The sequence below is a fragment of the Micromys minutus genome (assembly GCF_963924665.1).
Source record: "Micromys minutus genome assembly, chromosome: 33".
In the NCBI taxonomy this organism is placed as follows: Eukaryota; Metazoa; Chordata; class Mammalia; order Rodentia; family Muridae; genus Micromys; species Micromys minutus.
This window is the reverse complement of record NC_137968.1, coordinates 7,546,908-7,569,652: the sequence shown is the minus strand read 5'-3', so window position 1 is coordinate 7,569,652 and position 22,745 is coordinate 7,546,908. Positions and strand designations below refer to the sequence as shown.

Below are 22,745 nucleotides of genomic sequence, written 5' to 3'. Positions count from 1 at the left end.
AATTCACACGTAGGAAAAAAACTGCGGTGGGTGTTTGCTCAGACTGCTTAGATAATACTTTCAAGGTTACAAAATTAATGAGGGAAGGAAATGGCCCGGCCTCGGTTGAGGAGAACAAGATTTGGCCTGGAGCTACGGAAGGAAGGATCAGCCCAGCTGTTAGGAAAACAGTGAGCTAGAAAGAAGTCGGTGGTGAGGCAGAGACAGAAAAGAAGTGTGCGGTAAAATCAGCAGAGCCCTTACATAAGCAGGCTGAGCAGGTTATGTAAAAGGAAGGCTTGCCTTCCCATGGTCATCTTGCATAACCAGGGCTTCTCCGGAGCGTACTTTCATTTCTCCTTGTATCTTTTGTGTTTTAGAGGACATCTGACTCTCTGCTCAGCTTCCTGTGTATGATCTTTAATGATAATAATTTATAGATTAGGTCCACCCATTCATTATCTTGCCTTACAGAAGTACTATAGTCGTGTGGTTTTACAGATCACAGCTAACACAGGCAGAGGCAGGGTCCAAATACATGCTTATCCTGCGGTGTGTAGTTTCTCACCCAAGTTGGTTTTTTCTCTGGATATTTGTGTTTATTTTATGTGTTTGGGTGTACTGTCTGCATGTCTACGTGCTACAGGAATGTGGTGCTGGTGGAGACCATAAGAGGGCACAAGATTCACTGGACTTATAGATAGTAGTTAGCCAACAGGTAAATGCTGGGAATAGAACCTTCGTCTTTAGGGAAGGTAGCTAGTGCTTTTAACCACTGGGCCATCTCTACAGCCCCTAAACAGAAAGCATTTTCCCCCACTGTGGATAGGAATTATTAGTTTTCATTCTAAAGTTATCTAAACATTAAAAAAAATAAAGGCACAAACTAAAACTAGCTGTTGATGCTTTCTTGTTACTGAGCATCATTCTCTGTTATACCTGTGAGTCAAATGATGTGACCCATCGATTTTTCTTCATCTCTGTTTTTCACAGTATTTACACAGTGTTTCACACTGAGCTTGCTACTCTGTGGCAACTCCTAACCAAGGGGCACCTTTAATGCTTTCTTTTGTAGAATGCTCATGTGATGAACTGTATATGCTTTGGCCCAGAGAATAGCACTATTAGGATGTGTGGCCTTGTTGGAGCAGGCATGTCACTGTGCGTGTGGGCTTTAAGACCCTAATCCTAGCTGCCATGAAGCCAGTCTTCTGTCTGACTTCAGATGAAGATGTAGAACTCTCAGCTCCTCCTGCACCATGCCTGCTTGAACACTGCCATGTTCCTACCTTGATGATAAGGGACTGAACCCCTAACCTCTAAGCCAGTCCCAACTAAATGTTGTCTTTAGAAGAGTTGCTTAGGTCATGGTGTCTGCTCACAGCAGCAAACCCTAAGACAGCTCACATATTGCTGGTGTTACTGTTATTCAGAGGTTCTTGTCCTTAAAGATCTTCTGCCAAATCAGTTGAAAGACTTTTTATTATGATCTTTAGATAAATTAAGGAAGTTTTCATGGTTCTGTTTTCCTCCTTTGTTAGCCTACAATTGGAAGAAGCCAATTTTCAAATGGACATATCACATTAACTTCATGGACAAAAACTGAGATTCAACAAGCAGGCAACCCTGTATTTTTTTCCTATGTGGGTTTGTCGACTTCCTCAATAGTTTCACAGACAATCCATAGTGATGAAAAAGCACATTTCAAACCTCCAATTTTACCTCCTTCCTCAAAGATACTTCTCATTCCTGTTTGCAGCATTGGAGACAGTTGATTGATATCTACCAAATTTACAACATCAGAGCAAAATACTGTTTTCAGTTCAGAGGGGGTGAGAATCCAGTCTTAGGAGTGATGTATAGCTATATTCTCTTTAGTTTGAGCCTTAAAATATACACAAACACACACACACACACACACACACACACACACAGAATATCAAAGGGAGATATTTATTAATAAATGGATCTTTCCAATAAGCTAAAGAATGTATACACATTAGGCTCTAATATGTGACAATAAACATGGGCCTAGAGCCTGGAGACTATCATACTATATCAGCATCCATTGTCTTGGTGAGTGACCCTGTGGAATGCTCAAGTATATTATGAGTCTGCAACATGGCATCTATACTACTAATCTCCAACTTCATTATGTCCCCATTCATTACCTCATTACTGTTCTCATAGCCAATTCACACTCTGCAAGAAGCATTGCTTCAAAGCATGAATATGTAGTAATGGTCATAATTGGTATTGCACACGTTACTAAGCAGATGTTAGAAAGTCTTCTTCACACTGAACAGAACGCTTGCAAAAGGGTCGCCTTACAAACACTTGAGAAAAAAAAAAAAAAAAAAAAAAAACACTGACCACAGACATATTTATTGCAGCCACCATAGTTCATGCATTAGTTTATGCACAGTATGAAGAAGCAAGTTCACAGTAAAATTAATTCTGACCAAAACCAGGTTATGCCAAATGCCCTCTTAAAGCAAAATACTCCCTTTCTGAGGGCAAGAATTTGTTCATTCTTTTCAGAACATCAGATACCCTCTAGCAAAATCTAATTCTAGAGCATTATGTGGTGAACCATTCTACTAGGAACAGAAATTTTTCAGGCTGTTTGGGCCTCAGACTTTATGTAACTCATATTTATCATCATTACATAGACTAATGATGAGTATCAGTATATACTGTCATCATTTCCCAGGTCACATGGATATTCAACAATATATATTTATAAACTGTTTCTTCTAGTAGAGATACTGGTGTCGATAAAATGTAGATTGGAATATATGCAAATATTTAATTAGTTGTAAATCGTTCAGATAAGCAGAATTAATTTCTGCACAGATGGCAAAAGCAAGCTTAGACTACTTTGTGACATAAATAATGATTATTTCATATTTATTATGTTATTTGAAAAGTGACTAGAACATTATTTTATTGGATGTGGAAAACTTGTTTGTCATTCATATAGGAAGAAAAATATTCTTAGAAAATGTTCATTTTAAATGACAATATTGAGAACAAACATACTTTAATAAGGACAGAGATGCCAAGATTATCTTTTGTAAATATCTCTCATGAGATCTGTTGTTGCTATAAAAAAAAGACATCTTGAGGAAGCATAATTAGAGCTGTGATACTCTATAAATTCTGCAGTAAAATTAATTTTTAGGAGGCTTCGCTAGAGGGGAACATGGCAGCACAACTTGCTTTGGAAAGGATAACTCTTGAGAAAAACAAAGTGCAGGGCCCATGACCTTTGTACACATCAAGTACAGCCAAGGGATGCAGCGAAGCTCTCTCTCCACGAAGATCAGTAGACCATCCATCACTGAAGATCAAGATGAAGTGCAAGAGAAAGAGTTGCAGTTCAAGGAAGGAGCCAGCACTGTCTCTGCAGGGGTGTTGTCTAATGAGCTCTTCATAAAGGAGCAGGTGTAACCAGGCCAGACACCCTCAGGGTTGCAAGAGCAGAGACAGCGCAGTAGATTTGTCCATAATAATGTCCACAGAAAGATGCTAATATTTGATCCATTATTATTTGTATAACATCGCCAATCATTCTTACACAAAAATTAAAAAAAAAAAAAAAACAGAATTATTGTGTTAACCATTCATGTCCATTACAAATACCTACAAGCCTGCAGTTGCATGGGTAGACCAAAAGGCAAACTAGAGCAAAAGTAACAAACACCATGTTAGTCAGGTAGACAGACACTCATCTTTCCACAGTGGAATAAAGCCTGTCAAAAATAACACTGAAACTGGTACTCATGCGTATTAATTAAAAGTCTCTAAGATATACGTGCCATGGACCATCAAGATAAAACACAGAATTTGTCTCACTAGTGTTGCAAAAGAAATACCAGGACTTACCCCCAGCTGTGCTCTGGAAACAAAAAAGACAAATAAAAAGGAGCAAAGGTTCAAATACCCACTAGAATTATAGGATCATTAGACTTTTAGGACAGCTCTTCTGAGAATCACCGATCTCTAGGCAGAGCAGAAAGAATGTAAAAGTTGGAGGAAGGGGTGGAGCTAAGGTTAAAACATATCTTAGAGAGAAACTGATCGAGACATAGGATATTTATTGGAAGTAAAGCAATAGGATGATCTAAAAAATAGTATAATATTCCATTCTCCAAAGAAGGTCCATAAGACAAGGAATAAACAACTTAAAGAGCTTCAGGAAGTTCCTGAAACTGAAAATATTCACTAGGCTCCTTATTCCATATACATATTTGGACAAGCTGAAATGCCTATAAGAGGCTCTAGCCAGCATAAGAAGCAAAACCAGCCAAACGGCCTAGAAGAGACTAATACAAGCCAAGTTGTCTAAAAGAACCAGACTAAGATGCCTACGGGGAAGATTCATCAGACTAAGCCACCAGGAAGGGACACCCTCTACTCACTTAGTTGCCTCCAGGCTACCCAGTATACTCCAGATTTCACTTTGGTGAACTGTCACTCATGCTGGTGAGGGCTTTGGTCATGTAGGTGTCTTTTCTGTTCTTGTAAATAACCCCTCATCCATATTTCTGTAAGTAAAGTAGCCTCAAAACTTATTGCTTCATCAAGTTGACTCACTATTATACTCTTACCCAGGACAATAGAAACTGAGGATTCAAGTACATTAAGAACTTAACTTCATGACTACTGTTAAAAAAAAAAAAAAAAAAAAAAAAAAAAAAAAAAAAAAAAAAAACTGAAAATAAACCCAGACTTCTGATTACCTCTGTCTCCTGGGAAAGTTGTTTTAGCTTTTGCACATGCAAAAATCACTGAATACTCTCTCAGAAAGACATAGACAACAGTTGGGTTTTCAATACATTTCTACTTTGTGGTTTTTCAGAAAAATATCCACATAATTAGTAGTCAAGATATACAGTGCTCTAATTTGGGGGTAGGGTTTAATATGCAATATTTCTGAAGTCCTCATGGACTTTCAGGAGGCCTGCATATGTTTAATTCAACTTTGATTTCTAAATGTTCTCAGAGTGAGATTGAGATTCACATATTTCTGCCTAAAAATAGAAAACACATCTGTCAACAAAGAACACTCATAGAAATTGAGGGACAAGAACAAAATGTACTTTCTTATTCATAGAAACCGAGCTACTTAGAATAAATTCATTAAAAAAAAATTCCAACTGGTTTTACTCTCAGGTGCAACTCTCTTAATGGATTTCAGCCATGGACTTGGTATTTAAGTGAGGTCTATGAGAGACAGTAACTACTGCCCAAGCCAGACCATGAGATTCTCAAAGATAAATGAATCCTTATAGTTTTCTGGTATAAAGATTCACTTATTATGAGTGATTCCCTTAATTCTCTAGAAAATAAGAACATTGTCATAGATAAAATATATTTATAAGAATTTAACTCCATTAAATTCACAAGAACCTCATCTTTTCATTTTTCCCATATTTTATTAACACTGAACTTGGGTTTGGCCTCAGCACTTTGGATTGAGCTGCTGTTGCCCAAAGCCAGAATTCAAGTAGTTGATATGCTTGCTAGATTGATTATGCAGATGGGCTATGTCACCAAATATTCTTTCTCAAAGGATAAAGATAACACTGTGGCTCTGGAGTTGTACTGTAATCTCTAGAGAGACAGGATATGAAGGTGCAGTTCCTTGGGGGTAATTAGGTGAGAAAGACAAGTGTTTACATCCTAAAGAATCCTAGAGCACCTCCCACTAGTCTGCATGGAAAGACAGGGAGATAAAAGCTGTAAAGATTTAAGAAGTAAACCTAGACCACAGAAAAATAGCAACTTGATCTTTCTTGGACTTCTCAGACTCTGGAACTTTGATCAGTTTTTATAAGGGAACGAGTCTATGCTGTTTTATCATAATAGGCAGGATCTCCTAAGAGTAATGAGATCATGTTAAAAACAGGAAAGATGAGATACTTTCAAGAACGAACTCTTGGTATCTGGGGCAGATATTAAACTTAAGCTCTAAAGACATAGACCTCCTGCAATTGTGCTCTAATATATCTGCTCATATCCAGTATTCATAAGTCACAGATTCACCAAATATGTATTGTGTATGTCCTGTGTGTCTGCAACTGAACAAACCCCGACAGAAATGATAATTTACCAAAACACCTAGACTTGTGCCATTTGGGCGTACTGTATGGGTACAGATGAATGCAATGGGAAAAGGTATTTGATATGCTTAATGATGAGAGAAAGTTGGAGGGGGGAGATTACAGCTTGATTTGTGACATTGGAATTTCTTTCAGTTCAAGAAAGATTTTTCTCTGAGTAGGTAGTTTTAAGGGCAGGGCCTCTGACCAAGGAGCATTCTAATTCTTTTCTTTGGCCAAATGCTGGAAATGTCCTTCAGTTCTGTATTGGTCAAAGGCTAGAAATGTCAGAATGAAGCTATTATCCCAGGACAACCTTTTTTCTTATTATTCCTGCCCTAAAGGAACAAGTCAGCCTGGAATCTGTGTGTGAGAATGTGACCCAAACTAAGAGGCGGTCCTTGGATACCATCATGGGTGGATAGACTGGACTACCCACCTTCTTGCAGCTCACCCATGTTTCTACTTTGGACGTTATAATAAAAGCCCAAGTCCAGTAACTCAAGTATTCCACTTCCAGGTGCACTTCTTGCTGTCCATGAACTCTGTCATTCTTTTCCTATGCTCTCGACTATGAATCCATATTAAAACTTCTTTCTAAACTCAAAAAAAAAAAAAGAAAGATTTTTCTCAGTAGGATGTTGTAAATCCCATGACTTAGATTCCCATTGCCGCCGCTCTGTTGCTGTTGCTTCCCAATGGTCATGGCTTTGAGGTTTTAGGCTGATGCGATCATGCCCAACAACAGACTAACCACTTCATTCCACTTTAAGACACTCACAGATGTGCGGCGACTCTTTCCGTATTGTGACCAAACAGTGATGACACAGAACCCTTTCTTTAAGTAAGCAGATTCTGGTTTCAGGCACAGTTTCAAACACAGATGGCATTACCTCTGGATCCCCAAATATTTCTAGAACTTCAAAAATCAAGTCCAAATCTCTTCATATGAATAGAAAATGACACACCGATAGTACTCACCCCACTAGTCGATGTAGCACTTGGAAACATCAACTTCCTCCAAACTATTACACACACATACATGAGCAGATCTTCAGCTCTGCCAATCCATTGTTGAATGAGAGAAGTTCAACTGTTTTTAGTTTACTTTTCTATACTTGTAGAGGAAATAGTTGTTCATTTTATATTGATCCCTTCATATGATATAATATTTTATAAATCCTGCATTTATAGATTTATATTTCTTTTTAGTGTAATTATTTCTATGTACTGAGAGGTTACAGATATCTCGCTGTAAGGAAAGAGAAAGGGATGGATAAGGAGGAATGTTTTTGTTTTGCCTGTGTTGCATGGCTTCTAGAACATTCCGATTTTCTGGGAGAAACAATAGAGTGGGAGTCAGGAACCACGTTAACTCTCTGGACAAGAGTTGTGTAGGGAAAAAATGGGATTAACTAGATCATAGCTGTTGTGAGTTGGATGTTAAATAGCTTCATGTGTTTGCAAAATTGGTACCCAGCTGGTGGCACTGTTCTGAAGCTTCTGAAACCTTGGGGATGTAGAGCCTTGCTGGAGGAAATTGAGTCCCGAAGGTGAGCTTTTAAAGTTTGTTAATCTAGCTCCTTTTCTGCTTCTTTTCCTTTCCTTCACTTCTCTGCTTCTTGACTACAGACAAAATGTGATGAGCTGCATTCTTGCTTGCTATGATGCTTCCCCCAGCATGATGGTCATTCCTTTATAAGATGTAATTCACAATAAATCCTTTTCCCTTAAGTTGCTTTTTTTGGATACTTGTTTACAGCTACAACAAATGTAATTTATATAATAGCTAAGGACCTCCTCCAAGTAAAATACAGTGTATGCATGTATACAGTTCTCAAGGAATTAATAAAGATAGTGTATTTAAAAAAAAACAAAGCCTAATTCATACCATTTCATGCACATAAGAGCCCTAATACTGAAACAGTAACATATAGAAGGAAGTATTGGCAATGGTATGAAAATATGTAATTCTGGTGTATCACTACTGGCATATGCAATGTATATATACAGTGGTGTATACTTAATGGTGTATATATACATATATATACATATATACATGCATACATATATATGCATTGGTATAATGAAAGAATATGGTACCTCTTCAAAACCTTAAGAAATTGCCAAGAGAACTAAAAATAGAGACAGTTATTTTCTTTACTATATTATACTGATAACAGCATTCTTTACAATAGCCAAGAGAAAGAAGCAGTCAAATTGTCAGATTAGTGCAAATTCAAAATGTTGCTATAGGGCAGTGGTCCTCAATCTTTCTAATTCTGTGACCCTTTAATATAATTCCTCATGTTGTAGTGAGCCCCAACCATAGAAATAATTTTTGGTGCTGTCATAACTAATTTTGCTACTGGTTTTAACTGTGATGTAATTAATATCTGTGGTTTCGGATGCTCTTAGGTGCTTCAACCCCAAAGAGATCATGAGTTACAGGATAAGACCCAAGAGTGGCTTAATGTTCTGTCCTGCACTTTGGCTGATACTGCGGGGCCATCTGGCACTGTGTGGATCTCTAACTTGGTGGTCTATGCTGCCTCTAAGAACTCAGGTGTGGTTCACTCCACCACCTCTGTTGCTTCTGTCCCGGGTAAATACAACTGCCCCAGTGTGTTCCTTTCCTCCACTGCCTAGTACAAACGTGACTCACAGTCCAGTAACTTATCAAACAGGTTTATATGTTAAATTCTCAACTCACAACCCCTCTGTACAATAAGCTTACAACCAATGGACAAAGATATAAACTGTTCATCTATATGAAATAAACAGACCCATAGAAACCCTTAGAAATAATAATAATAACAACCTTATCAAGCTAGAAATGCACAGAGAGTAACATGCACATCTGTCTCCACCTTCTCCTCATCAATCTCTGTTTCCTGCCTCCCCTTCTGCCTTCCTAGACCTCCCCCCCCACCTCTCTACTGTCCAATCATGTATCGCCTTAACATAAACCTACAGGTATGTTATTGAAATTTAAAAAGAAGAACCTTCCAGGCCAATGAGCTGGCTCAGTGGGAAAAGACACTTGGTGCTAACCATGACCTGGGTTTGGTCCCTGAAACTCACATGATAGGCAAGAACTGACTTCTGTAAAACACCATCTGACCTCAACACATGCTTTAAGGCGCGCGCGCGCGCGCGCACACACACACACACACACACACACACTAAAATAAATAAATGAATGCAATAAAATACTTTTAAAAAGAAATTATTATCTCCATGGAAGTGAATAAAAAAAAAAACAGAGCTACTGATTTTTTAAGAAAATTATCTCATTAAAAATTTTATATAGAGATAGATTGGATTAATAACAGTTTGAATATCATGAGTTAAACAATGTGGGATGTTAACTAAAAGTCTTCTGACAGACTAGTTCCTGTGATAAATTTTAAAGTTTAATTTATTTTCATTATTTTTATCTAAGGAGGAGAAAAAAAAAACCCCACATTTACAGGGCTCTGTGTCAAAAGTAATCTGACATCCTAAGGAAAACAGCATCTTTTTGCTCAGTGACATTTCCCCCTGGTAGTGGGTCCACGTGTTCAATTGATTCCAACAGGAAAAATTCAGATACACCTAAAGGAACATTTGAATAACTAGTATCTCTTTGATGTTCTTAAATTTACATTAATGGAGAATGTTGAAACATTCTTGCCTGTTTCACCCTACTCCAGGAAGATGCTTGCTAATAGATCGCACATACAAGTCAAGGGCTGATGTAGAAGGGTGTGTACATGCGCGGTTGCTAAGGAACCTACTTTCCATTTGTGTACAGCACAGATCTCTTTCCCCTTGGATTCCTGTTTTGTCAAGACAACCAGCCTGTAAATCACTGGGAGAACTTTCCTCTCTGTACCAACTAGGAAACAGAATAACAATGAACATGCAAATACTTAGAATGATAATTCTTTCAACATTGTTCAAGGCTGTTCAGCTGAGATAATCTACAGCAACACGTACAACTATCCAGAGTGCCCTTTCAAGCAATGGGCTTGCATCACTGAATGTATAAAAAAGGACCTAGAAGGTTTTCCTAGCACAAAGTCCATGTTTTTCTAAATTCTCCTGTAAGTTAAGCTTGCCTAGGTTCTACCAAGAAAAGGCTCTCAAAGGCCTTTGAAAGCAAACCACAGGAAACCGCTGTGTTCCTCTTTTAATGACAAAGACCTAACAGGTTCAGAGAGTAACCCTTGGGAGGGTTCCCTGAAGTCTGTAATGATCTTCCACATCACTGCTATGGCAGCCCAGAACAGGGCCAAGAGCTCCTGCTCATCCTGGTACTTCCTGGTCTTTTTACCCTCATTTTTTATTAGATACTCTGCATTTACATTTGAAAGGTTATCCCCTTCTTCCATCCTGTTCTCATCCCCCCCCCACTTGTCTTCACAAAGGTGCACTCACTCTACCCCATTGCCTTGGCATTTCCCTACACTGGGGAAACTCGCCCCTCCCTCAACCAAAAGTCTCTTCTCACATTGATGCCAGACACTGGTATCTTCAGCTACAAACGCAACTGAAGCCATAGGTCTCTCAATGTGTGCTCAGTGGTTGGTGTTTTAGCCCATGGGAGCTGTGAAGGGTTTGGTTGGTTGATAATGTTGTTCTTCCCATGAGGTTGCAACTCCTTTCAGTTCCTTCAGTCCTTTCTTTAGCACCTTCACTGGGGTCCCTGTGTTCAGTCCAATGGTTAGCTGCAATCAGACAGTTTGCATGCTTCCTGGTCTTTTGAAAAGCAGCAATAGATCTCTTTACTTTCCACCACCAGCCCTTTTCTAGCTCTGCAGACATGTAATTCCTTGTCTGAAATTTCCTCTTGCTTAAATCCTTAAAGTTACCCTTTCCTTTCTCAAGGGAGCCATGGTAAAGGTAGAATCAACTCACCATTAAGCACCCACCGGGAGACATTTACTTACTGCTGTTAAAAGCTAGCTCGCCAGTCTAAAAGAAATATTGAAGAGTAAAAAGTTGTCAAAGGACACTGATTCCTTGCCCTAGGGCCCTCTCCTCTGCAGGTAATCGCTCCTGGAACTTTCTTGAGATTTGAGTTCCCAGAATAACCACAGAAGGTCCCAATGACCTCTGTGGAATGTTTCAACGCCCTAGGTGTGCCCCAGGTGTATAATTCATGTGACACATGGTTTAACTGATAAAAAATGAATGATTCTTCCCCTTTGAATTTCCTCATTCTCCCCCCTATCCTCCCCCTTTTGTGGTTTTTGCCTTTATAAGCCTGTTATAAGTTCAGGCCAGGGTTGAACTCCTCTACCCCTGCGTGGTGTATGAGTCTCGACCCCAGCATGCTGGCCTGAGATCTCACTCTGTTTCACTTTCAATAAACTTCCTCGTGCGATTGCAGCAAGTCTGGTCTCGGTGCCTCACTGGGTGCGTGCCTCTCCTGAGATTTGAGTGAGGGTCTCCCTTCGGGGGTCTTTCAATATCAGTAGCGTACCTTAGACTTCAAACATACCATAATTGCTACAGGATTCTTTCCTTTTCTTGGGTTTGTGGTTGCTTGTATTTTAATGTTAATGTGGTTCCCCCAGACCAGTTTGCTCTAAAGGGTCTGTACTACAATTAGCTTCTGGACACCTGCCCCAGGTTAATTACAATTGGTAAATAAAGATAGCCAATAGCTGGGGAGGACAGACAGAAGCAGGATTTTAGGATTTCCTGGGCTTTGGACCAGAGAGAGACGACAAAGAAGATCCACCAGGTTTTGAGAGAGTGTAGAAAGAGTCACAGTGGCCACTATGGAGTAGAAAAGGAAGGGGTACGCTCTGGGTTCTGGGCCTCAATAGCATGGCCCACCCAGAGGGCTACACAATGGTCTGGAGGGGCCAAGATGGAACATAGAAATTAGTAAGTAATAACTCAGAATTATCAGCAGGGGTAGGGGGAGGAGGTACATTCTACAGCCAAGAGGATAGGTAGTGCCCAGCTGTTGTGCTACTTACAGCAAATTAAAACATAGAGGTTGCGTGTCTTCCACTTGGGGTCATCAACCATGGAGGCAGGAAGCAACCCCATGCCAACCGTAATTAATAATTAATACTACATGGGTGTTCGGATAATATTTGTTATTTTACTTCATAAGCATCATTAAAATCTTGGCTCCCTAATGGTGAAATAACCAATTGACATGAAACCGAGAAAATGCCAGAAAAAGTTACACATAGTTGATATGGACATATTTCCTTCATCGCTCTGGCCTGAAGCCAAATAATGAGATTTTTTTCCTATGTGCTATTTGCATAACAGATTTGAAACCTTTAAGGGTGCTCTAATGATATGAAATAATGCCATGACGGTTTTACTGAAGAGTTGGAATTAAAAAAAAAAAATAAAACAAGACTGGAAAATTTTCTAAAACCAATAACCCCAGTGATTGTATTTATGCAAATATATGCATATGTGTAATTTTCTGAAAATAAAAATTCTTGGCAGAAATGTAGATTTGGGAGAAAAACATCCTTTTCTGAACTTTTAAAGTTCTTTATAATCACTTCATGTCTAAGAAGTTTTGCTCCTATTTCTTGGCGCTCCTAAGTTCTGTGTTCTTATCATCCTTGGGCGTGCCATCCACTAACAAACATTTCAGGACATTTAATCATTTGTTTCCTTTTAAACTTCTTTCGCCTTAGGATTTCTGGTTGTGATATTCATAGAAGTCTCCAAGTGTCGCTCTAGCTTTGAGACAGACTGCACAAACATTAGCTCTATAGGCCATGGGGGGGGGGGGGGGCGGACAACCTAAGAATGAGTTAGATGATGTACTCTGTTTATCACAGATTAACACTGGAGTGTGCATAATAAGGTTCTTGGACAGAGGCAGACCCAGTACTTACTTCATTGATTCCTGAGATCTTAGACAAGGCATTTCCCACAAGACTTCACCTTGAGCCTTTGCTAAGGAAAAGACCATACACCGATGATGGTGGTGTAAGGTGGTTTGCTCTGCCAGGGGCCACTGTACGCCACAACGCTGGGCTGGGCCAGAGCGCTGGCATCTTACCCCCCTTCATTATGTGTTCCTGCTCCAGTGCCTTGATGTCTCTGCACCACTCCTGGCTCCTCCAGATGCTCTTGGTATTTGAACCACTTGGCCTGTTTTCCCACCCTTCTCTGACCTGTCGCTCTCTGTCTCTGTATCTCATAAAACCCCAGGGAGAAAGCTACTTCCCCGAATCTAAGGTATGAGTCATTCATTTTCCAAAAGTAGTATGTCCAAGACGAGAGCAAGAATGAAAAGTTTGTTCCAGGGCAATATTAACGATAAAATCCAGCCTATTCGCTGATACTCAGAGTTTTACACCCATTGGTTAGAAGAACAGTGGGTGGAACTTAGTTGACAGGCGTCTTGGAAGATAGCTCAGTGGGTCAAGTGCTTGCGGTGAAGGCATAGAAACGTTTTTGGATGTTCAGAAACGACGTAAACACTGAGTGAGTATCTTAGCCCACTTCTAAGTGCATCGGGCAGAAATCAGAGCTGGAATACTGGGGGATACCTGAGCGGTGGCTACACTTGGCCCACAGAAAAGCTCCACATTCAACTGAAAGACAAAGAATTGATGAATGTGGCAGAAATCTAAGAAGGTTCTCAAAGTCACTCTTTGTCTCCTGTCATTTGCATGTAAATGCATCTGTACACACATATGAGCATCTGTGTGTGTGTGTGTGTGTGTGTGTGTGTATACAGACACACCCACACCTATCTCCATGCAAATATTCGTTTATCCACACCACAGGCATATGTGGCAAACAAAAGTTAGGGAACTGTGACTGTGTTGAAAGTGCCATTTTCTCCCTCATTATGACTTACTGCACAATGTAGCACATAAATGCCATGGCATATTTGTGTAAGGGACCTGAGTGCCAGAGGATGTGGGCAAAGTGAAAGCACTACCCCGGGAGGGAGGCTGAAGTTGGCTGTGCTATATGGAAGCAATGTTTTAAATGTGCTTAACTTCTTAGGTTTCGTTTTTTAACATTGCTTTTATTTTCAAGATAATAATATCATTTCATCATTTTCCCTGTCCTGGCCTCCCTCAAAACTCTCCCATGTTGTCCTATTTTATTAGAACTATTTCTATGTATTTTATTTTTAGGTGTAGGAGAGTTTTGCCTACATGTATGTATGTGAACCATGTGTCTGTCAGTTGCTCCTAGAAGATGGTGCAACAGCACCTGCAACTAGAGTTATACACAGTTGTGAGCTGCCATTAGGGTGCTAGGAATGGGACCTGAATCCCTGCAAGAACACATGACCTTAACCACTGAGCAATCTCTCCACCCCTAATGCCTTGATTTCTTTACTACTGTACTTCTTTCTCTCGAGAATAATAAAATGACCTTATACTTCCTGAGGGAAACTAGGATAGATATATATCAACAGGCTGCAATTCTTGGCAGAGGCACATAGCTGGCTGTGATCTACATGTCTCAGGGTCTTTGAGATAACAACAGTCCCAGGCTTGTCCTAATACATTTTGCTTCACAGCAATGTATCAGTTATTCATTTATTGATCACTGTATGCTTGGCATGCCTGTAAGTAATTTAGAACCCGAATTATTGTGTAGAATAACCACGTGGATACTAGAAATCAAATCAGGGGCCCCTGATAGAGTAACCAATATTCTTAATTATTCAACCATATGCTCAGTTATCTACACATATTGATTTCTTATAGACTACTATTTATGGCTTGGAGGTTAAACATTTAACGTATTCTAAGGCAAATAATTATTTAAAGGTATGCCTTTTCACATTTAGTTTTTGAACTCGCAATGGCATCATCTGCTCAGTAATACAGAAACTGAAAGTTCAAAGAAATACTAACTTGGAAATCAGAGAAAATTCCTAACATCATGTTCTAGAAACAAAAAAGATATCTTTTAAATTTTAAGTTACTATTATTACGGTGGATGAAGCATGTTTTTATCCACATATGTGGAGGTCAGGAGCAACCTGTTTAGAGAAATGGGTTTTCTCTTTTTAGTGTAGGTCTGGGGATTGAACTGAGTTCCTCAGGTTTGTATGACGAGTATTTTTGCCCACTTCATTGGGTTACATGTAGAGTATAAAGCAGGAATAATTCGACTATATAACCAAGGTATGTGCCTCTTCTATGCAGTAAATCAGAAGAACTAAAAAGAAAAAGAATTGATCTCAGAAGCTTGGTATCTTACTCAGGGCTACTATTCCTGCTCAAAGATTATGACCAAGAAGTGAGTTGGGGAAGAAAGGGTTTATTCAGATTACACTTCCACATGGCTGTTCATCACCAAAGGAAGTCAGGACTGGAACTGGAGCAGGCCAGGAAGCAGGAGCTGATACAGAGGCCATGGAGAGATGTTGCTTACTGGCTTGCTTCTACCAGCCCAGGGATGGTGCCACCCACAATGGGCTGGGCCAGGGATGGCTCCACCCACAATGGGCTGGGTCAGGGATGGCTCCACCCACAGTGGGCTGCCCCCAACCCCAGATCACTAGTTGAGAAAATGCCTTACAGCTGCATCTCATGGAGGCATTTTCTCAACTGAGGCACCTTTCTCTGTGATAACTCCAGCTTGTGTCAAGTTGACACAAAATCAGCCAGTACAGTTGGGAACAAACCCCATCTGATCTATCATGTTAACTGCTCTCAAACTAAGAGTCTTCTTTTATGTGCATTTTCCTAGCTTTTAAACTGAAGGTCCTAAGAAAAACTATGAGAAGGTTCTGTTGAAATCATGATTTGTATATGTTTTCTAAGCCTAAAGTCTTAGTTTTAAAAACAACAAAGGGATTTGTCCTGACTCGTTCTTAAGAAATTTGTTCCGGGAGCCATGGAAGAGCAGTTTCAGTGAGGTTAATTATGATCTCTCAAATAAGTATTACAGAAAATTTATAGATTTGGAAGTATGAGAGTGTGAAGCATACAAACTATACAACCCCTAGTTGTTTTTACTGGAGACTACACTTACACACTTTCCAACTTGAACCTTACAAAAGTCTTTTCAAACACTCATGGTACTTTGTTTTAATTTAGAATCCAGAAATGGCATGATTAATGCTTCAATGGGAGCAATAGATTAGTTATAAAGAGACATTATATATATATACATATATATATATATATACACACACACACACACACACACACACACACACACACACACATATATATGTGTGTGTGTGTGTGTGTGTGTGTGTGTGTGTGTGTGAAGTTAAGTTGTATGTGAACAAGATTAGCCCATAACTGAGCTCCTTGTTTGCTCATTGATTTTTCCTCAGAAATTGTAAATGAATTACCCCACCTATCCATGGTAGCAACAGTGACAATTGTTTAGCACTTTGTAATCCAGACAGAGCTGATATAGGCATAATCACATACAATGGATTATGGGATATAATAGGTGACAGATTATGTACTATAGAAAAAAATAAATTTAACTGAAAGAAGATGAGGTCTGGCTTAAAATGGAATCTTAGACCCTTGCTTTAAAACTAACAAGCTAGGTGACTTAGGACAAGCCAGCAGATCCCTCAGAACTTGACTTGTAAAATGAGGACTTGAAATCCTGCTAACACCAGAGTTGACCTTTTAGCACAACAGTTGTTAAAAACTGCACTGCTAGTGTGGGTCCAGCTAATCTAGAACTTACTCCCAATGGGTCTATGATCAACCTTAGCTTTGTCTTGTAGTTTTCAGTCATTCACATTGCTGAGTTTCTCAAATGGTCTGGGTTTCTGAAGCTAAAACAAAGTGCACAGCTACTAAAGAAAGATTTTTGAATGATTTGGACACACACCCTATCTGAGTTCTAGAACAGTAAAATTCAACAAAACAATAGCAAACATTGCAGAAACAGATGGCTTAAGTAGCTCACCATGTTTTTCAAAACAAGATGCTATTTTGGTATTTGCTTAGAGAATTACGGTGCTAAAAAAAAAGCTTAAGTAGAAATTTTTGGGTTTTTTGGACACTCTGTGTCACCTGATTTTTTTTTTTTAGAAAATGTCTTCTGAGAGGATGTTTTGCTGAAGCAGACATGTGAGAGGACAGGTGATGTGTTCTTGGAGCAGATGCTTGAGAGGCCATGTGATGTTTGCAAAGAGTATAAATGGAACCCCATAAACACCGAGAAGTTGCTTTTGCATTTTGACACCATGCCATACTTCAGTGGTCTTCACTGATCTTCCGTGGCTGTGCAACCCTACACTGCTGTCCAAACCTTGCTTGCACAATGCTTTGCTCCTCCTGCTTCTTCACGCTCTCTGATGGTCTTCACTTCCTAGACAAAAATACACCAAAGACTCTTTGTGGTATTTCAGCTGATTCTTGCCACTTCTGTTGACCCTGTCAGTTCAGCAGAGCCTTGTGGGTTCTGCTGGATTGAGCCACTATTATTGATTAGTATTTGGTGTTTGCTGTTAAACTGGACTGCTGGTGTCCTGGCAACAAAGAGTAGAATCATCCCAATGAACTACTTCTAGACATGACCACAAACCCTTTTATTATTAACCTTTTTTCTTCCCAGCCTCTAATTCGTGGGTTAGAAGGGAGCTGAAGTGTTCAAGAACCCTAAATAAAATAGGTTTAGAAAAATCTAAGCCTATAAAAGTCAATGCTCAAAATAATTTCACTTATAACAAAAAGAATTCACATCTGATAAGATGTATGGGAGTATTTTGATCTTCTTGTATCTTTTGAGGCCTGTTTTGAGACCGACTATATGGTCAGTTTTGGAGAAGATGCTGTGAGGTGCTGAGAAGAATGTATATTATTTTGTTTTTGGATGAAATGTTCTGCAGATGTCTGTTAATTCCAGTTGGTTCATAACCTCTGTTAGTTTTGCTGTGTCTCTTTTCAGTTCCTGTCTCCATGATCTGTCCATGATGAGAGTGGGGTGTTGAAGTCTCCCACTATTATTGTGTGTGATGTAATACATGCTTTGAACTTTAGTAGAATTTATTTTATACATGTGGGTGCCCTTGTATTTGGAGCATATATGTTCACGATTGAGAGTTCATCTTGATAGATTTTTCCTGTGATGAATAAAAAGAGTCCTTCCTAATCTTTTTTTTTTTTTTTTTTGATAACTTTTGGTTGAAAATCTACTTTATTTGATATTAGAATAGCCACTCCAGCTTGTTTCCTGGGCCCATTTGCTTGGAAGGCTTTTCTCAACCTTTTACTCTGAGGTAGTGTCTGTCTTTGCCTTTGAGATGTGTTTCCTGTATTCAGCAAAATGCTGGATTCTGTTTACTTATTTAGTCTGATAGTCTATGTCTCTTTATTGGGGAATTGAGTCCATTGATGTTAAGAGAAATTATGGAACAGTGACTTTTATTTCCTGTTATTTTTGTTGTTAGAGGTAGACTTATGTTTGTGTGCTTTTCTTCTTATGGTTTCCTTGTATGATCAATTTTTGCTTTTCCTGGGGTGTAGTTTCCTTCCTTGTGTTGGATTTTTCTATCTATCATCCTTTGTAGGACTGGATTTGTGGACAGATATTGTGTAAATTTGGTTTTATCCTAGAATATCTTGGTTTCTTCATCTATGGTGATTGAGAGGTTTGCTGGATATAGTAACCTGGGCCAGCATTTGTGTTCTCTTAGGTTCTGTATGATGTCTGTCTAGGATCTTTTGGCTTTCATAGTCTTCGTTGAGAAGTCTGCTGTAATTCTGATTGGTCTGCCTTTATATATTACTTGTCCTTTTTCCCTTACAGCTTTTAGGATTCTTTCTTTATTTTGAATATTCGGTGTTTTGACTATTATGTGTCAGAAGAATTTTCTTTTCTGGTCCAATTTATTTGGAATTCTGTAGGCTTCTTGTATATTCGTGGTCATCATGTTCTTAAGGGAAGGAAAGTTTTCATCTATGATTGTGTTGAAGATGTTTACTGTGCCTTTTAGTTGATATTCTCTACCCTCTTCTACATCTATAATCCTTAGGTTTGGTTTCTCATTGTGTCCTTGATCTCCTGGACATTTTGGATTAGGAGCTTTTTGGTTTTTGCATCTTCTCTGACTGTTTTGTCTATGTTTTCTATATTGTCTTCAGTCCCTGAGATCCTCTCTTCCATCTCTTGTAGTCTGGTGGTGATGTTTGCATCTGTGACTCCTGATTTCTTTTTTTTTTTTTTCTTTTTTTGGTGTTCCATCTCCATGGTTGTCTCTTTTTGTGTTTTCCTTATTGTTTCTATTTCCGTTTTCAATTCCTTTATCTGTTTGGTTGTGTTTTCCCGTAGTTCTTTGAGTGATTTTTCCTGGTTCTCCTGTAATTGTTTAGGGAGTTACTTTTCTGCTTCTCCAAGATCTCCATCATCATCATGAAGTATGATTTCAAGTCTGGGTCTTGTTTTTCTGGTGTGTTTCAAAATCTACTACTTGCTGTGGTGGGAGAGTTGGGTTCTGATGTTGCCAAGTTGTCTTGGTTTTTATTGTTTAGGTTTCTCTGCTTTCCTCTTGCCATCTTGTCATCTGTGATTACAGGTGCTCTTGTAGTCTCTGATTGGAGCCTGTCTCTAGTGTGGATTTCAGAGTCCATAAATACAGGAAGAAAATTGCTTCTGGATGTTTGTCTATTTGTGGGCAGGTAGTGAGTTCTGATTGCAGTGGCTTTGTTCTGTCTCCATGGGCTCAGGTGGGAGAGCTCATGCAAGACTTCTCTGGGGGCTCAGCTGTGTGCAGGCGAGTCCTGAGTCTTGATGGCAGTCACTCTGCCCTCCTACTGGGCTGGAGAAGACCTAATCCCAGAGTGCACCACTCTAGCTTGCCTTCATGGGCTCCAGGCTATCCCTCTGGTGCAACTTGAAGGGTATGTGGCAAGCTCCAGTTTGCTAGGGAGAAGAGCACTTACAAGGTTCCTTTGTAGGCTCAGCCTTGTGCAGGTTTGTCCTGAGTCTTAATGGGGGTCCCTGTGCCCTCTCACTGGTCTGGAAAAGTCCCAATTCCATATCTGCTCAGCAGATCACCAGGTGTTCCCTCCCCAGACAGCTGGTCAGAGTATGTGGTAGGCTTAGGGCTTACAGTGGGCTCAGATGGGAGAGCGCTTGCAAGGCTGCAGGCTCAGCCGTGTGCCGGAGGGTCCTGTGTCTTGATGGTGGTCACTCTGCTCTCTTGCTGGGCTGGAGAGGCCCTTCCTTGCTTTCAATGAACAACATGGATTATTATCTAATCTTCTGATGTTCCAAGGTCCCATCAAGGTCAAATCTTATGAATGACACGGTTTTATGTATTTCTTAAGTGGCCAATAGAGAGTAAAAATGGGGAAACGTATTAGATCATACAGCAGAAAGACAAAAACAAAGATGGCCTCCATGTCGGATCCTTTTCAGCTTCATTTCAGCCTACTGACATTCTGTTCCCACTAAATAGGATCCCAGAAATCTTCAGAGTCTGTAAGAACTTAACTCCAGGAACACACAGCAGATTCACAAGACACCTTTGAATTGGCTATGCACAATCAAAGCCCAAAATGAATAAGGCACGTACTGCTTTTAAATTTAGAATTCTGGGTCTAACAAAGACTAAGAAAAAAAAAAAAAAAAAAAAAAAAAAAAAAAAAAAAACAGAAAGGCAATTATCATGATTCTTCAAGACTTTTATAACTTTGACAGCAAAGAAAATTTCAGTTTACTCTGTATTTGTGGAAGCTGTATTGTTTGTGCTTCTTGGTTTGCTGTGGTTGTTTGTTTATTAAATTGAACATTTGACAAGATACCATGAGCTTTTATAGCCAAGAAGAAGCCAAGGACACATGTCAATTAAATGCAGCTTGTGATATGGATATAATCCTTGAGCCCTAGAGGACACAGGGTAATAAATATGGAACTTGGGGTAAAGTGGGGTTTTCTTTACCAACAGTTTACTAGCACTGACCCTAATGTGCTATCCTCCATGTACTCAATGCATTGTTTTGCTGACATTTATACCAAATGAGGTGCTTTTAAATTTAATGTGTGTTAGTTCCAAAGGTCCAGTCCTTACATGCTAATTTATGTGGGTTATTTTCCCATTCTGTGTACATAGAAATGCTCATTTTGCTTATTAAGGAAGTGTGGCTGTTTAAATATGCTTGGTTCAAGAAATGGCACTATTAGGAGGTGTAGACCTGTTGGAGTAGGAACGGCTTTGTTGGAAGGAGTGTGTTACTATGGGGGTGGACTTTGAGATGCTCCTCCTCATGCTGGGAATACAGTCTTCTTCCTGTCTGCCTTCGGATCAAGATGCAGAACTTTCAGCTTCTTTCCCAACACCATGTCTGCCTGGATGCTGCCATCTTCCTGCCATGATGATAAAGGACAGAACCTCTGAACCTGTAAGCCAGCCCCAATTAAATGTTGTGACTTATAAGAGTTGCCTTGAGTCACTGAGCTGCCACAGCTGCCTCCCCATCTAACCCCCTCCAACATCACCCCCACCCCCTGCCTGCCTTCTCCCACATCTTCCACTCTTTCAGTCCTTTTGCTGATGCAGGGAAGGATGATGACCTGCTTCTTGCTGACACTGAGGATTATATCCATATTAGAATTCAACAGAGAAATGGCAGGAAGACCCTTACAACTGTCCAAGGGATCAGTGATGATTATGATAAAAAGGAACTACTAAAGACATTTAAGAAGAAATTTGTCTGCAATGGTATTGTAACTTGGCATCCAGAATATGTAATTCAGCTACAGGGTGACCAGAGAAAGAACACATGCCAGTTCCTAATAGAGGCTGGACTGGATAAGGATGATTAGCTGAAGGTTCATGGGTTTATGTGCTTGTGGCTCTCTGAAGCTTAAATGGGGACTTCCTCACAATGAGTAGAATTTCCCTCTGTCCCTTGTCACAAGTTTAACAACCTCACAGCTTGCATAATCATTAGGGGTTTGCTTTTAACTTGGTCTAGTGTAACTCCATCGTGCAATAAACTGAAAATAGCCATGCTGTGTAGTCTTGAAGTCCCTCATTTTAACTGGTTAAGCACTACACCCTGGCAGTGTCCACCCAGAAACAAAGCAGTAACAAGCTTTCAGCCAAGCCAAGAACCCCAAAATCACAGGAGGCTATATCTGACCAGAAGTTCCTTGGGAACTTTACAGAGTCCCTTGCCTTAGAAGAGAATCAGCACTTGAATAGCCCAGGTGACATAGAGTATGGGTACCACTGCCCCTGCTGTGTCACAAGAAGGAGTCTCTGGCCATAAGAAGAACCTCTTGGGTTTTAGCAGGTAGGCAGAATTCAGAAAGGACCACCTTTCTAGAGAAGTTGAGAACATCTAGCTCACCACCAGGGCAGTCATTTTAAGCAGATCTATGTTAGCCAAGGGATGTTGGAACATAAAAGGGTAAGGCCAGCCTGGTATTAGTTAAACCTACAACAAGGGAACGCATGCCATTGGTCATGTGGCTAGCTGTGGAGGCTTCAACTCATTACGAGCTGCTGCCTGGTGCCGTGTGAAAGAACGAATTGGTCCTTTGGTTTTCTTTTCCCTTCCAGTTTTAACATTATGTAATGTATTTAAATCGTATTTAAATAAAGCTTGTTTTCAGAAATTAAAAAAAAAAAAAAAAAAAAGAGTTGCCTTGGTCATGGTGTCTGTTCACAGCAATAGAAGCCCTAAGGCAAAACCACTTTTTTTTTAATTAAAAAAATGTTAGTTG

At 39.7% G+C, this 22,745-nt stretch overlaps 1 protein-coding gene and 1 pseudogene across 3 annotated transcripts in view; one reads left to right on the top strand and one right to left on the bottom strand.

Annotated features, from left to right (window-relative positions):
- The window catches only part of LOC308414190 (eukaryotic translation initiation factor 1-like), a 28,580-nt pseudogene extending 6,696 nt beyond the window's left edge, over window positions 1-21,884 (top strand). Inside the window, exon 2 of the transcript in view lies at window positions 21,481-21,884. The product of the transcript in view is annotated as a eukaryotic translation initiation factor 1-like (transcript). The remainder of the gene's footprint in view (window positions 1-21,480) is intronic.
- The window catches only part of OXR1 (oxidation resistance 1), a 385,387-nt gene that overhangs the window by 170,560 nt on the left and 192,082 nt on the right, over window positions 1-22,745 (bottom strand). The window lies entirely within an intron of this gene.